Here is a 16,003-nt window from a genome sequence, read left to right on the forward strand (position 1 = left end):
CATCTACAGACTTTTTTTTTTATTTAATAATAAATATATTCAAAATCTGATTTTTGGAATTTTTGAATAAATTTATTTAATAGCCAAATTATATTCAAAGTTTTGAGATGTTTAGTACTATTAAAGAAGTACCATGTGGAGATATAAACTTCTGTTTTCTAATGAGAATCTCCTTTCTAGTGAAAATTTTTTGATAAATAATTTATTTAAAAATATCAACACATTAAAATCAAAGTTCATAAGAATATAGCCTTTGAATTATTTAACTTCTTGTATTGAGGATGGCCTATGTTGATGAGTTTGAAAGAATTGTTTTACAATGATTTGAAAATTTTAAACTTTAGTGTAATTATAAATTATATTAAAATCTTATCATTAAGTATATTTATAATTTGTAAAAAAGGTCCAAGAATTATCCATTACATTTATTTTATATTTTTGTATAACCATTTTTATAGACTATTAATCTTATTATAAACCTCATTATAAACCTTATAATAACTAAAAAACTTTAAAATCTTCATACAAATTATTATTAATAAGGTTATCAACATTTTTTAAAAAATTATCCATTAAATAATTTATAATAAAATTGTAAAGCTCAAATTTTAAAAACAGAAGTTTGTATTGACATTGGACACTCTTTAAGTAGATTTTACAAAAAATTCAAAAATTTGAAATTTGGTTTTAAGTATATTTAATAGTTATTTTAAAAATCAAAATTTAAGTAATTTCATTATTTCCATTAATAAAGAAAAAAAATTGGAGTGATCATGTTTAGTGAATCACTCTGTACACACGTGAGACATATACAATGTAGTATATACCTTGTAGTTATATAGATATAAACGTCAAATGCCTGTTTTCATAGCATTTCGTTATCATGGCTCCATGTTCTGGTTTAATAATGATTTCAATTTTAGATACGTATAAACTTTGATATTGGACGCAAGCCAACGCATAATTTGTATTCGCGTGAACATATTTCACCATAATATATCGCTAACGTCTAGTATATAGCTAAATTTTAATATTTTCAATTTCGAAAAGTGGTTTTTATAAATAATTTTTCAAAAATTATTAGTATATCATTTTGTTTTAAACAAACAATATACCTACATACTTATAATCTTAAACTATACTTGCAAAAAAATCGATCTTAAATTTTATATACCTTATCCATTCTAAAATACATTTTATGTACAACCATAAGCAGTGGCGTACGCAGGATTTTCCAATGAAAAGGGATTGGAAATTAATCACAATTTTATTTTTATTTTGTCCAATCAAATAATTTCTGACGAATTTAGGCGAGGTGTTTGAAAATATTTGTACAACTTTAACTACTCAAATTTTCTGGTAAAAAAAAATGCTTGAAGCGAATTGGATCTAGTTAGTACTTTTGGGAGATCGAAATTGAAAATTCTCAGTACTTTTTAAAATAATTGGGAAATCTAAAATACATAAATAAATAAATGAAAAATTATTAAAATTGTTTGTAACATAGGTTAAAACGTATCACCGCTTAGATTGCATTATATTAATTTTAATTTTTTTTTTCTAAAAGTGTCAATAAAAAAATATTTGTTTGATTAAAAAACTTAAAAATGTAATACAAGATTCCTTATAAGTTTTATTTTGGCTATTTAAAAATATTAACGATACATAGGTGTGATTATTTTTTAATTTACAGCATTTTAAGTTCATATTTTGACAAAATCTCTATTAATTTGTGGTCCAAAATGTATAAAATAATAAATTTTTATGACTAAGGCTTGGAAATTTAATATAAAGTCGTTTATGCAAGTAGCTTATACTTTTACCAAATAATTAGTGATCATTTTGGGAAAATTGGTTTGCAAATACAATGATTTTGCAAAAATGAATTTGTTCCAGGAAGATGTAGGTATATGAATTTACGTCTTTCTCATTAGTTGACAATAGTTGAAGCACGATAAAAATTAAAAAAAAAAATAGTATTTTTACGGTCAAGTGAGGCTTTAGCCAGTTAGCCCCTCTCCTGTGTACGCCACTGACCATAAGAATAAAATTATAGTCATTATGCAATCTTTAAATAGAGTCTTATTAAGTGGAAATTCCGTAAAAAATTTGGATTTTTTTTATCCATCAACCAAGTTCGAAAATTCTAAGAACTAATTTTACATTATTTTATACTATTTATTTTAATTTGAGTTTTATAAATTTAATATGCATTTCAATAATATTAAAAAAAAAAGTTTTAAATTTTTTATATTTTTTATCTTTTTTTCGGTCTTACTATTCCCGAACATTCTGATTACTTGTAAGATTTTTATTTGTTCTTTCTAACTACTGTATTTTTTGCGTTAGAACTTATAAGTTTATTACTAGTTGATAATGTCATACAATAAAGTTATAATTATTATACACGGTGATTTACTATGCATAATTATCCACATTTTTTTTTATTAACAATGAATTTAATCAAATTCCTGAGATGTTTTTACTACTTAAAGAGTGTTATATGACTCTTATAGCGATATAAAAATTCTTATTTTTCAAGTTAAAAACCCCCTTTTTTTTCTGTAAATTATTTAAGTGATCATTTAATTTAAGAATTTTTTTTTATTTAATTCAAAAATCCAACTAGCAGTTTCTTGGTTATTAAAATATTTATACTCTTAGAAAAAATTAAAAATGGATCTACGAAAATATAAAGTAAATTTAATATTGTGATTATTTTATTTTTGTAAATTATAAATGTTAATTGATTAGTATTCATTACTAAAATTTTAAAATCAACATAAAGTCTTAATATCTTTTTAATATACTGAAGTAGGTCTATTATATTTAGTAAACAAAGTTAAATAACTTAAAAATTATTGTTTGAATTTTGAGATTTTGATACGTCAACATTTTCAGAATAATTATCTGTTAAATAATTTACAGTATTAAAGGGAGTTTATGTATGTTATAGGTTATAGGTCATTTGAGAAGTTTATGAAAAATATAAAGGACTCTTAAGAGTGCTTTTCAATTTTTTACTTTGACATAATATAATGCTACTTTTCATCATCATTATAATATAACTACCACAAATTCTGTTATTGATTTACTTAGACATATTATTAGTTGAAGTGGTTTTGGCCTATGTCTGTTGTACCGACGATTAGTTTCACACTAGAAATTTAGACGACTGTACTCTTTTCATAATTTTGTCTTTGATTCTGCAATATAAAAGAAATAATAAGTAGGTACGTTAAATAAAATTCAACAGAAATATAGGTAATACAATGTATTATCTTTTTTTTTTTATTTTAAATCCGTAGATTTTTTCGTATTATATATTTACAATAAATTCATCAAATATCACTTAAATCTAATAAATTATATCTTTAAAACTAGAATGAAGACTCTTAAAGTTAAACACAAAGCATATATAATAATTTAAAAGTTTTGAAATACGTAACTATTACTGTTTAAGATATATATATAAAAAAAAATAAAAATGTTTGGTATTATATTATTATAACTAATAATACATGTTTGTAAGTAGGCGTAATACAATTTAAAATAATGAATAAATGATGGTGGATACCAATATTTTTGTAGATAGTAATATTACTCTATCAAACGCGTGATATTAATAACATATTGGACGAGTATCAATATTTTTCAGGTGTCTGTAAAATATAGGTAGGTAACATTAATTGGTTGATATACGGTAATCGTTACAGTGGTAATAACCAATATAGGTTCAAAGCTTGAAATTTTCTGGAAAAACTCTATACGAGTATTAAATATATTAACGTCAGACAACCTTTTTACAGTAGGGTAGAATTATGTTTATGACCAGGCCCGTGATTCAGTTTTTTAATTTATTGTTGGTTCCAAAATATATGCAAGCCATTTTAAAACTATTACCAAGCTACAAAATTTTGTTAATTACTTTATACTTTTCCCTTTTTTCATTTACTATTTTAATTTAACAAGATAAATTCAATTTCAAAACAAACGTATTAGTATTGCACACAAATTATCTTTTAACTATTACTTGTTCTTTATAATATATATAACTGTTTATTAATTTTCTCTCAGTAATTGGAAAGTTGTCAGGATATAATAAAAATTTATTTTAAAAATAAGTATGTAATAATAAAAAAATAGTAAATATTGACTCAATATCAGATTTGAAACTTCACTCATTCCCTCTCCACGACAAGTTAGGTTGAATTCAATAATTTCAATGGATATTGCACGTACATTTTTTTGAGTTTAAAAATACTGGTCATCGCCATAAATATTTGTAAATTATAACACATTAAATATGATCTGAAAAATACTGCTGTTATGATGAAACGTTGTTTACAAAAAGTCCCTGAACAGATGGCCTATAATTTTATTAGTATCTATTTTGTGTATGGGAGCATATTATAATATAAACTAACATAGTATATATTTTATAATACATAAAAAATTTATCAAGTTAACGAGCAAATATTCAAGTTTTTTTTATTTTATTTTAAGTAAACCTGTTCATGACTGAACCGGTTTATATTTAAAGAAAAAAAAAATTGAATCAACAACATAGTTAGGAAAAGTCTATAGTTCTAAAACAGTTTTGTAAAATCTCGTGACACAAACAACTTTGTAGACTTACCCGTAACTATACAAGTGCCAAATATTTAACAACAGTATAAGGTAAAAAAAAATCAAATACTTTAATTTAGGTGAAATACCTATAATATAGCAATTAATCAGTCAGTTTTCAAACAATTTATCTCCGTCATGAACACACAATAAGCTTTAAGTTAGACCTTATCACATGATGGATCGGTCAATATTTATTTTAAAATTTCATTATATGTGTTAGACATACAATTTTAGAATATTATATAAAGTCGGAGTAATTAAATAAAATTAATTACTAAAATTAAATAAATCATCATGTTAACAATAACGTTTTATTTTACGATAATTAATTTGTAATGGATTGAAGTAGTAGAGATCGTCAAATTTTATCTACATTGTGTATCAAGTATAATATTATATTTTAATGGACGATTCAAGTAATATATGAATTAGAAATACTAAAATATATAACAAAGATAATAAGTTATTTTATAATAAGATAAGTTAGAGGTCTTCAACCTTTTTTTTACAGCGTACTGTACTTATCTGAAATACATTTGTAACACGATTGGAAATAAAGAAAGATTACATTTGTTATTTTATTATTTTATTTTACCATCATTTTATAGAGAAAAATTTTTTTTTTCTATCTTTGTATTTATTGAATCGACAGATATTTTTACGACAAAAACTTGGATATAATATAAAATATAATATACGAGTATACCTAGATATAGGATGGATTTTGAAGATCTAGAAAGCTTGGAATTATCGTATATTATAGGATATGGCTAATTGTGATTAACATTGGCGTCTATTGATTGTATTATATTTTTATTTGAATACAAATTATTAACATTTTTTATAAACATCTTTTTAAATTTATTTAATTATTTAATTATTATCTTCAAAATAAAAAAGTTATACTTATATAGATATACCTAATATAAATTAACACATCTTGTTTTATACGTATTACATATTATTTTATAGGACAAGATAAAAGTCTCAATGAAATGCATGTATGATATACCTACTTTATGATCACAAACAATAATAATTATTATTAAATATTATGTATAATAACTATCCATATAAGTTTAATTTACTTAATGGATATGTATAGTACATATTGAACTCTTTTAATTGTGTGGTAACATAACCTTTAAATATTAATATGATTAGATTATATTATGTTTATGTGTACTAGATATAAAGTTTATATTATGTAAAGATGATATAATAATCAAAATAAAATATGTGTATCATATTATGTACTTATATAGTATATAATCTAATCTTCATTACTGTTTTGAAATTACGTCATTTTGATTTGTTATTCGTGAGAAATAGAGATAAATAAAGTTTACACGACACGATAATTAATATTCGATATTTTTACTTTGAATGAATGTACATAATATACGAATATAGTGTTAATTTGTTGTTGACTCAATATGTGGGAAAAAATGTACAACAAATTATTCAATTCTTATTTTGTATAGATATTAAATAAAAACTTGAACTTGATACAAATAATAATTCTTATAAAATACAATTATTATTTACACGGTAGGTATAATATTTAAAAATATATTCAAGAGTAGTGTAATATGTAAAAATATTGACACCTGACAAGTAATCCTTCAATAATATAGAAATGGATATTATTATTGTTATTAAAAACAAAATATCAAAAATAAAAAATAAAAAATAAAAAAAACATTTAAATTTTTATTAACAATACTAATAGCAGTTTGATTCGTAACAGAGTTTAGTTATAATTATTTTATAGTATATACTTATTTTTTATATTTATTTTTTATGCTAGGTATACGTCCTAATTAGAACATGGTGAATACTTGTGGTATAATTTTAAATAGAAAAATGTGTAAGTCTCTAGTATAAAAAACAGTAAAAAAATTCGCCTGACTACACACATTTTGTTCTTTATTTAAAAAATATCACTTGATAATTTATTTTTGCTTTGTTGCATAATTAGAACAAAGACGTATCTATACAGATCGTAAATGTGTTTATGTGTTTTAGACTTATGTATCAATACGATATTTTTAAGCATGTACATAATTATAATCTGACACTAATTGGGAATTTTACTTTTATCCTTGAAAAATTAATCGCACCATAATAAAACAATATACATTAAGATTGAAACAGATCGTTTTTATCGTTCCAATATCATTATTGGTGACGTTCAATTATTGCTATTATATTATTTTTATATTTATTTTTGTTCTATCGTTCTATGAGTATAATAACTATTATTTTAACATTTATAATCTAAAAAAAATAATGTATTATAGGTACACATTTAATGACGTGTAAAATTCTAAAATATTCTAATTCAACTGTCACAAAAAATAATGCGATAATATCAACATTTTTTTACTATTCAAAACAACACATTAATTATTATTCATAGGTATCTATACATACTGAATATTTGTAGTTTTTATGTGATTACATTTTGACCAAACTGTCTCGTCTTGTCTCATACATATAATATATGTAACTATATAGGTACTTCAAGCAGCTCTCCTTGCCCTTAGTAAAAACAATGCATATTATTATATTAAATTGTGTAACAAATAAAATGTTATCGTTATAGGTACTCAAATTGTATGACTTTGACAATTTCGTACAGAAACACTTACATAGTATAATATTACGGTAAATACATTTGTATACTAGAAGAACTTTTACTGAAACCTTAAAAACGTAAATGTGTATACTACATACATATATGATGTACGTGATATACAAAAAGCTGCAAAATAAGAGTGTAAAAAGTTTTATGGTTCTCGTTTGACTTGGCTTCAGCAGATAAGCAATACGTTACTAAAATAGTAAAATATATCACAGCATGACATAATATAATATACAGTAAAAATCGTGAAAATATGCAAAACAATATTTTTAATGCCCAATAGTAAAAAAACAAATGTTACTACACAATTAAATCACTTATTTAATAACTATTAATTTATTAGGTATAAAAATAATTTTTACATCTTAATTATGTTCTTGTGCATTCATGTATTAATGCAAAGCAAATAATTTTAAAAACAATAATATTTACTAACTGTTAAAAATGATAAAACAAATATTATAGTTTACCGAAAAACGATAAGTTCGTATATAATTTAATTTAATTTTAATATGTAATAAAATTGAATAAATACCAAACTTTGTCGAAAAATGTAAAATAAAATGTTATCATTAGTTTGAAACTAATACAATTCATAAAGATTACAGACAAAAATCCCAAAATAAAAAATTTAAAAATATAAACAATTGCTTATGATCTAATGTCTAATTATAATATTTTACATTTATATATACTCAACGGTTGTAGTTTTATCGTTAAAAAAAAAATAAGGAAATAATTGACGGAACTTTATGTAATGTTATAATAATGAGAAAATAGTCAATTTTTATAGAAAAATAGAGGAAGATACATAATATTATTTTATTTGTCCTCGACAGAGCATTTCGACGTATTTATTTTTACTGTTCGATGTTTAAAATTTAAATATCAATGATATATTATTTTTTTTTATTTCGTACACGCCAATTCGACGTTATATAAGAATTATAATACTATGATACACTTGAATCCGACCACTACACACTTATTATATATAATATTTGCTTAAAACGTAACAATGAATTGTATCATTGATATTTCGATGGAAAAATTTATCCACGATTATTCACGGACAAAACTAATCTGTATTGTTGTAGCGCCTGGAGGTTATCTACCAAGTATAATAAATAATTACTATCCAATAAACTAAGAATTTTGTTCCTAGTCACATTTAGTATTATTACCGTGTAATTATAATTATATAAGCTCATTATGTTACACCATTAAAGTGCAAAATCAACTTGTCGGATAGTTTGCTTACTATATATCATGCATTCATGCATACGTACTTATAACTCGTATATAGATTCATAAGTGGAAGATTGTTGACGATATGCTATGAATCAGAACCTCTGTCTTAAAACGGTACATGATAGGATGTACAGAATGATACACCACGTGTGACCACCTTTTTTTTTTATTTAATATTAGAACTATTAAAAATTTGATTTTTACAATTTTTAAATAATACATGTACTTTAAGACCATACATACTTGTTATATTTTTTACCATTTAAGGAGTGTCTCGTGGCGATTACAAACTTACGTTTTCAATTGAGAATTCTCTTTTTACTCTTTAAATTATTTAGCAGATAATAATTTTGAAAATTTTTACTTGATTTTATTGAATTTTATAATTTGTCTTATCTAAATCAAAATTTAAACAAGTAAATTCTGAGTTATTAAAAATTATGTATAAAAGATAAGATCATAATATATTCATTGAGGCAAAATATGTTGGTTATGGTGATTTGAAAATAATATTGTAATTATTATATTATCTACTGAAATTTTATAATTTGAAAAATTGTCCTTAAATAATAAATACTAGATTCAACATTGTCTCTATTGTATATTTTTATAAAACCATTTTTAAATACTATTATCCTAAGTAAATACATTGCATTCAAAAACTACTCGTTAAAATTTAAATACTTCAACGTATATAAATAATTTTAAGAAAAAAAGTTAGGGTTCCCATTTAAAAAATAAAAAATTGTATCACCATAAGACACTCTTAAAGTGAAATAAAATAATTCATGTAAATTTGAAAATATGATCTTTAAATATACTTGAAAAATTGCAAAAATCAGATTTTAAATTACAAAATTATTTAAGGAAAACGGGGTGGGATATGCTTGATGAATTACTCTGTATTGGTACAAATTATATGTATATATATTTATTTATATAAAGTCTTCTATTGAATATTATATTTAAATGTTTTATTGATTATTTTATTTTTAAATTATAAAGCATTATAAATTTTATAAATATTTTCATATCGTTTTAAAAATATACTAGTTTTTATCAATTGAGGAAATTTTGCAACAAATGAAAGTACCTATCTATTTATATATATATATATATATATATAGGGTGTCTTAAAAAGAATGCTAGATTTAAAACTGCTATAGATCAAAATATGTATTTATGTAAAAATAATAAAAAAAAACATATCATTATTTTCAGAAGAGGTTAAAGTTTAAACGTGAAAAATAATATCGGGCATCTGTCCCCTATTAGTCCTACACGCGATCACTCGATCCATGAAATTATTCATCACCTGATCACATATTGCCTTATCAAGTTCGTAAAGAACAATTTATTTTTTAAGATCCAATAAATTGCGTGGTTTATTTTGGTAAACTCGTGACTTAGTGTAACTTCATAAAAAAAAATCACACTGTGTCAAATCGCAAGATCAAGGTTAGGTTTGGTTACCACGCACTTAATATGGCAATATGTGATCGGGTGATGAAGAATTTCATGGACCAAGTGATTGCATGTATGGGGGGCTCAATATTATTTTTTATGTTTAAACATAAACCTCTTTTGAAGAGAATAAAATATTTTTTCGTTATTTTTACATGAATAAATTTGATCAATAGCTAAGGCGTTATCTATAATCTAGCGTTCTTTTTGAGACATCCTATATATTATATATGGTATTTATTATTATCTTTATTTATCATATATTTTTGTATTTAATTTGTTATCATTTTCTAGACGTGTTATATTATGATTTTATGAATAAAATATCTAAAGCAATTTTTCTATAGCCTAGAAGTGTCAATTCATAATTATAAAACCTATATTATATTATATGGCTTCAGACCGATACTATCGTTCTGTGAACTCATTCGAAATTTTTTTATATAAATAAAGCGTTACTTTTGACTATAATGTCGTTCAAATTTAAAAACACCAAAACTCAATTTCTTTAGATTAATGTTCGGAGTTGTCATAACTCGAATGATAAATGAATACCTAATCTTAAATGCGGCGAAGTACTAAAATAATAAATAAATGCGCACTATGAATATTATCGTTTCATAAATATAATATTATAATATAACGCACCCAGTTGTTTGTACGATGAATCGTAAACTCGTTTTTTTTTTTAACAAAAAATTTAAATGGGAAAAAAATTCATAGTTTGGCTGTTAGGTTAGTATTGTGGTATTCAGATTTAGACAACGGTAGTCCGTTAAAAAAAAAATAAACATGCATCTACGACTAAACAAATATAATAACTATAAACCCATTACAGTGTTAGTACTCTTCATAATGCTGTACTCAAAAATATGAATAATCTCAAGTATTATCCAAAGTAATAATAGTTTAGAAAAGGTTTTTTTTTTTAATAATTTATACGGATCATAAAATTATTATAGTTTTATTAACTTAATGACCATAATATTCGACTACAATTTATTTAAATTATTGTACCATCAGATTACGCATATTTGTTATTTTTAACAAATAAAGTAACGATATTCTTATCATTAGTATGTACCTAATTCTATAAAAAAAAACATTAAATAAAACATTTTAAAAGCGACAGAACAAATTTTGATGATATTTTATAACTAGGATTTAACTTTTCGATTATTCCGATGCGAGACATTTTAATTACTTATTACTAGTAATAATCCACAAAATTGTGCACTTAATTGCATTATGGAAAAAGTTAAAGAATTTTTGATTTAGATTTAAACGAATATTTGTTAAAAATAATATCTTACTCTCGTCGTATAACAAATTATATGGTCATATGTATAAATATATTATTAATATTATCTATAAAATAACTGGATTTATAAAGAGGAGTTATTAGGAATTATTTCCACTGTGTTGGTAATAAGTGAAATGCATTGTTTTTAATAAAAGCTGTTGACCTCAAAACTACCTTCAAAAGAATCTTTAAATTATCCATATAAAACAACGATAATATTATTTGTATTATCTAATTAATTATTAGTGAATAAAGGTTATAGTCAAATATTATGTAATAGCTTATAGAACAGGCGCACACAAAACATTTGAAACTATGGATCCAGGATGTCAAAAAAATTATATGTTTTACTTTACTTTATTTTATCATAAAATTTAGCTCAGTCATATAGAATTCTAAGAAACTAGGTTTAATTTAAAAAAATGATAAACTTTTAAGACTTATAAATTTATGATTGGTTATAAATTAGATTTATTGAGTCAACTAATACCTGATTTAGAAAAAAAACAATAACACTATGTATTTATCATAATGGAGAAATTATAATGATATTTTTTTCTTTACAAATTATTCAACGATAAAATAATATGCACTGAACTTTTAAATGAAATTAATTTCAGAATATTATAAATAAATTCTCGTTCTACTAACACTTATATGTCGATAATTGTAAATTTGATTTTGTCTTAAATATCCTAATCAACCGTATATTAAGATTTAGTATAGTATAAACATAAATAATTTTGATTTTTCTAATAATAATAATAATCTCTTAAAACGTTATGTATATATTATTATCGAATGAATCGTCTATAACGTTGTATTTATGAGTTGAACTGTAGCTACTCTCTACCTCCTGGACGTTAGAAACTATAATAAATAAATAATTTACTGGTTGTGATACTAGTTATTATTCAACATAGGCATAATTTATTATTTATTATGTATTATACTCAGTTTAATTACCAAATATTATTGCTGTATGCATTCATTGGCGTACATTTTTGCTAAAAAATTATTTTATTTTAACATTTGTAACTAATTATTTATCATGACACAAATTGATTTCAGATTGTAGCCACAAATGCCACATGCGTATTTATTCATAAATCATAATATTATTATATTTATATAAATATTTGCATATTATTAACTAGTATACGCCTATTTGATTATTATTTTAATTATTATTATTTTAACATTATACATTTGTATTGACTCATTATTTAATTTATTAATTTTACCTTTGATTTAAGGGAGAACTTATATCTTTCTGGATGGTTGGATTAACCGTAAGGTGAGCGTTCATAAATATTTTATTGTTTAAAAAAAACTAGTGTTCGAAAACTTCAAATTGAGATTCACTCAAATAGTTTTCAAATTAGAAATCGATTGATTTATCTGTCGGATAATAAAAAAAACTCGTGCAATTTCAATACAAGAGGGTCAACTACCTGAAATATGGTAAAATTCATTATAATGGTATTTTTATGTTGGGAGACAATTCAAGTAAGTAAAAACTTTTTTTTAAAGTATTCACAAGAGGCAATTTGAGTGTTCCCTATAAAAATAAAGATTTAAAATAAAAATGTTCTAGTTATTTTTTGAAAATACTATGGGCAATAGTTTAGGTTTAGGATGCACTTTTAATCTGTATATGCATACAGCCAACATTATTTATCCATTAAAACAGGGGTTTTTTCAGGATTACCTTAAAGTTTAAATTACGCCATTAAAATAATTATATTAATAATAATATCTATGGTAAAAAGGCTTAGCGTAAATATATTCCCACCATCACCCCTTAAACTTCTGCGTCTTTAAATTCGGTTTTCTGAAACAGCTGCGTTGACGAATAAGATTATTCTAATATATTATAATACCTAATAATAAGTTATAAACAGTTTGTAATTTGTATGCACTGTAGATTCTTATAGGTATATACATGATACATGAGACCTTTAATAACAACAAGTGTAAATTTGGGGTAAAATATTTAAAATTAATGGGTTGCAAAGTTTATATTTTTAATCGAAAATTCTCTTCATTACATAAAATATTATACATTTACATAAAGTAATCAAGTTAATATTATACATTCAATTCCTGTGCGTGCGTTACCTGCAAGCAGTGAGGCACGGGATAGGTCTTATGGAAAATCATCAAGTTGATAGTTACTATCATAATATTATATAATATATTATTACTTTTCATTTCATTCGAGATGACTCGTCACAAAATTTATGCGTGGCATGAACAATTTATCACATTATTGTGTTATACGTTCGCGTGCATCCAATTCAAGTGTGCTGAAAAAATGAAAATGAAAAATCTGGTTTCCATCGTATTTATATTTCTCACGCTTCCGCAGGGCATTAAGATAGGTATCTGCAGAACTTTTATGTGCTACCCATAAATATCAATACTACTCGTACTTATATTTCGTCCATACAAACGATAGGGCCCAAGGAAGTAGAAATTCTTTAAAAATCCTTGTATACAGATATTTTTTCAAATAGAAATATATTACCTGTCAATAAATTAATAGACAAATACCATTTAAAGCTTACTTGTTTTTTAAGATAGTTTTTTTAATATTAAAAACGAAAAAGTAATATGGTTTTTTTCAAATATATTAACAAAAAGACGGCGGTATAATTGAAACTTGATTGATAAATAGAACATCTATCATAAATAATTCTTAATATAAGCTTATTTTAAGCTAAATATTTTTCCATCTTTCTCAAATGCTAACGCCTTAATAACTTATCTGATAGCTTCGATTTAACAGAGTAAATATGTGTGGATTAGATCCTTGTCCTAGTGAGATCTTGGACATAACCTAACTTAATGGTTTTTTATCTATATATATATATATATTAATATCAGAAAGGGTAATGATTCAATCTATTTGATTAAATTATTAATTCCAGGAGTGATTTGTCATCTGCTGTAGTAGTATACTAGTATATAAAAATAATCAAGTTAATAATACCTATGTATATAATTACATCTTAAACACGTTATCCATTAGAGTACAATACCTACAATATGCACGTATTTATTTGTAATATTTATATATAATATATATAATTTATGATTATAAATATTACAAATGAAAGATTATTAACAACAAGAATAAAAAACTGGGAGAAACTTTACAATCAAACAATATTTTGTTTTTATTTTTCAATGTAAGTAGTTTTCTAAAAGTTCTCTTTGAATATGAATAATATTTTGCTTTTAAATAAAACCACAAAGCAGGGACTGGAACCGTACCGAAAAGAACCGGTATTGGAACCGAAACCCTTTGAATATTGGGAACCGAAACTTCACCGGAACCCTAAATTAAATTAATTTCAAAACCAGAACCCCACCGGAACCCTTATTTAATTTTGTTTAAACCATAACTTAAGCGAAACCGATACTTTTTTGTAAAGGTTTTTTATGAATTATGATTAATTTTGGTTTTGTAATAATTTTATTATTTTTATTTTTATTTGTCATTAATAAATAATAAGAATTATGAACTAAAAAAATAACTACGTAAATATATTATTATTATTATTATGAAAATTAATAATATTAGTATTAAAAATATTAATATTTTTTAAAGAATAGAAATGAACCCATATTTTTCTAAGTATAAAACCTAAACAAAAAACATAATTTTCATTTTATAAGAACCGAAGAGAAACCGAAATTTTAGTTTTTCCAGGAACCTCGCCGGAACCGTAAAAATCATCAAGGTTCCAGTCCCTGCCACAAATCAACATTTAAAATTGTAAATATTATAGTCAGATACTCAATAGTGTATCTAAAAGATTTTTCAGATAAACCCAAAAAACCCAAATAATAGATGGCTTCAATGTACATAATAATTTAAATAAACAATATATAATATTTAAGTATATTTTTTTATTTTACAACCAAACATCAAAATCAAATTAACTTCCAAAATTTAGATATAATATGCGAACTCATCAATTATAGTAGTAAGATATACATAATTCTTTACAATTAATATGAATATATTATATTAGAAATTATTCGAATTGTACTATGCAACTATGACTATCCATTATCTTATTAAAAATATATTTATGGTGATTTAAATTTTTGAAAAATAATTTATTTAATCCGTTATTAATTTTTATGTTATTTAATTATTGTTAATGTACTTTAATAATTTAACTCAAAATATAAATTTATCAAAAAATAAAAAATATTGCCCCAACCTTACCGAGCTATTATTTTATCGGGCCCTTTGTAGTGTTTGAAGACTAGGCCTTTTGGCTTAAATCTACCACTAATGATAACTGCAACTATACAACGTACTCATCCAGCATCGATCGAATGCTCACATAGTCACATATAATATTATGTTCATAATAAATTTGTGCGTGTATATATTATGATAATATACATTATAATTATTATACGTGCCAGTGTGCGCGTCTGTACGTCCATATTACAAGTAAACAACATATAATTTTTTCGGCAATTCTATTACACAAACACGTCGGGCCATCGTTGGGTTGAAACGAGTGGTGAGGCGGGGTGACGATATGGGGGGAGGGTTTTTTTTTGCCGTCATCGTCGTTGTTTGCCTGTCCGAAAAGACGAAGAAACGACCGGTCGCCGTTGCCTCAGCATCCGAGCGAAAGAAATCCGACAACGATATAAGAAAAAAAAAGTATACACGG

This window comes from Melanaphis sacchari, unplaced genomic scaffold (assembly GCF_002803265.2).
Source record: "Melanaphis sacchari strain LSU unplaced genomic scaffold, SCAv2.0 Contig23_pilon_pilon, whole genome shotgun sequence".
Classification (NCBI taxonomy): domain Eukaryota; kingdom Metazoa; phylum Arthropoda; class Insecta; order Hemiptera; family Aphididae; genus Melanaphis; species Melanaphis sacchari.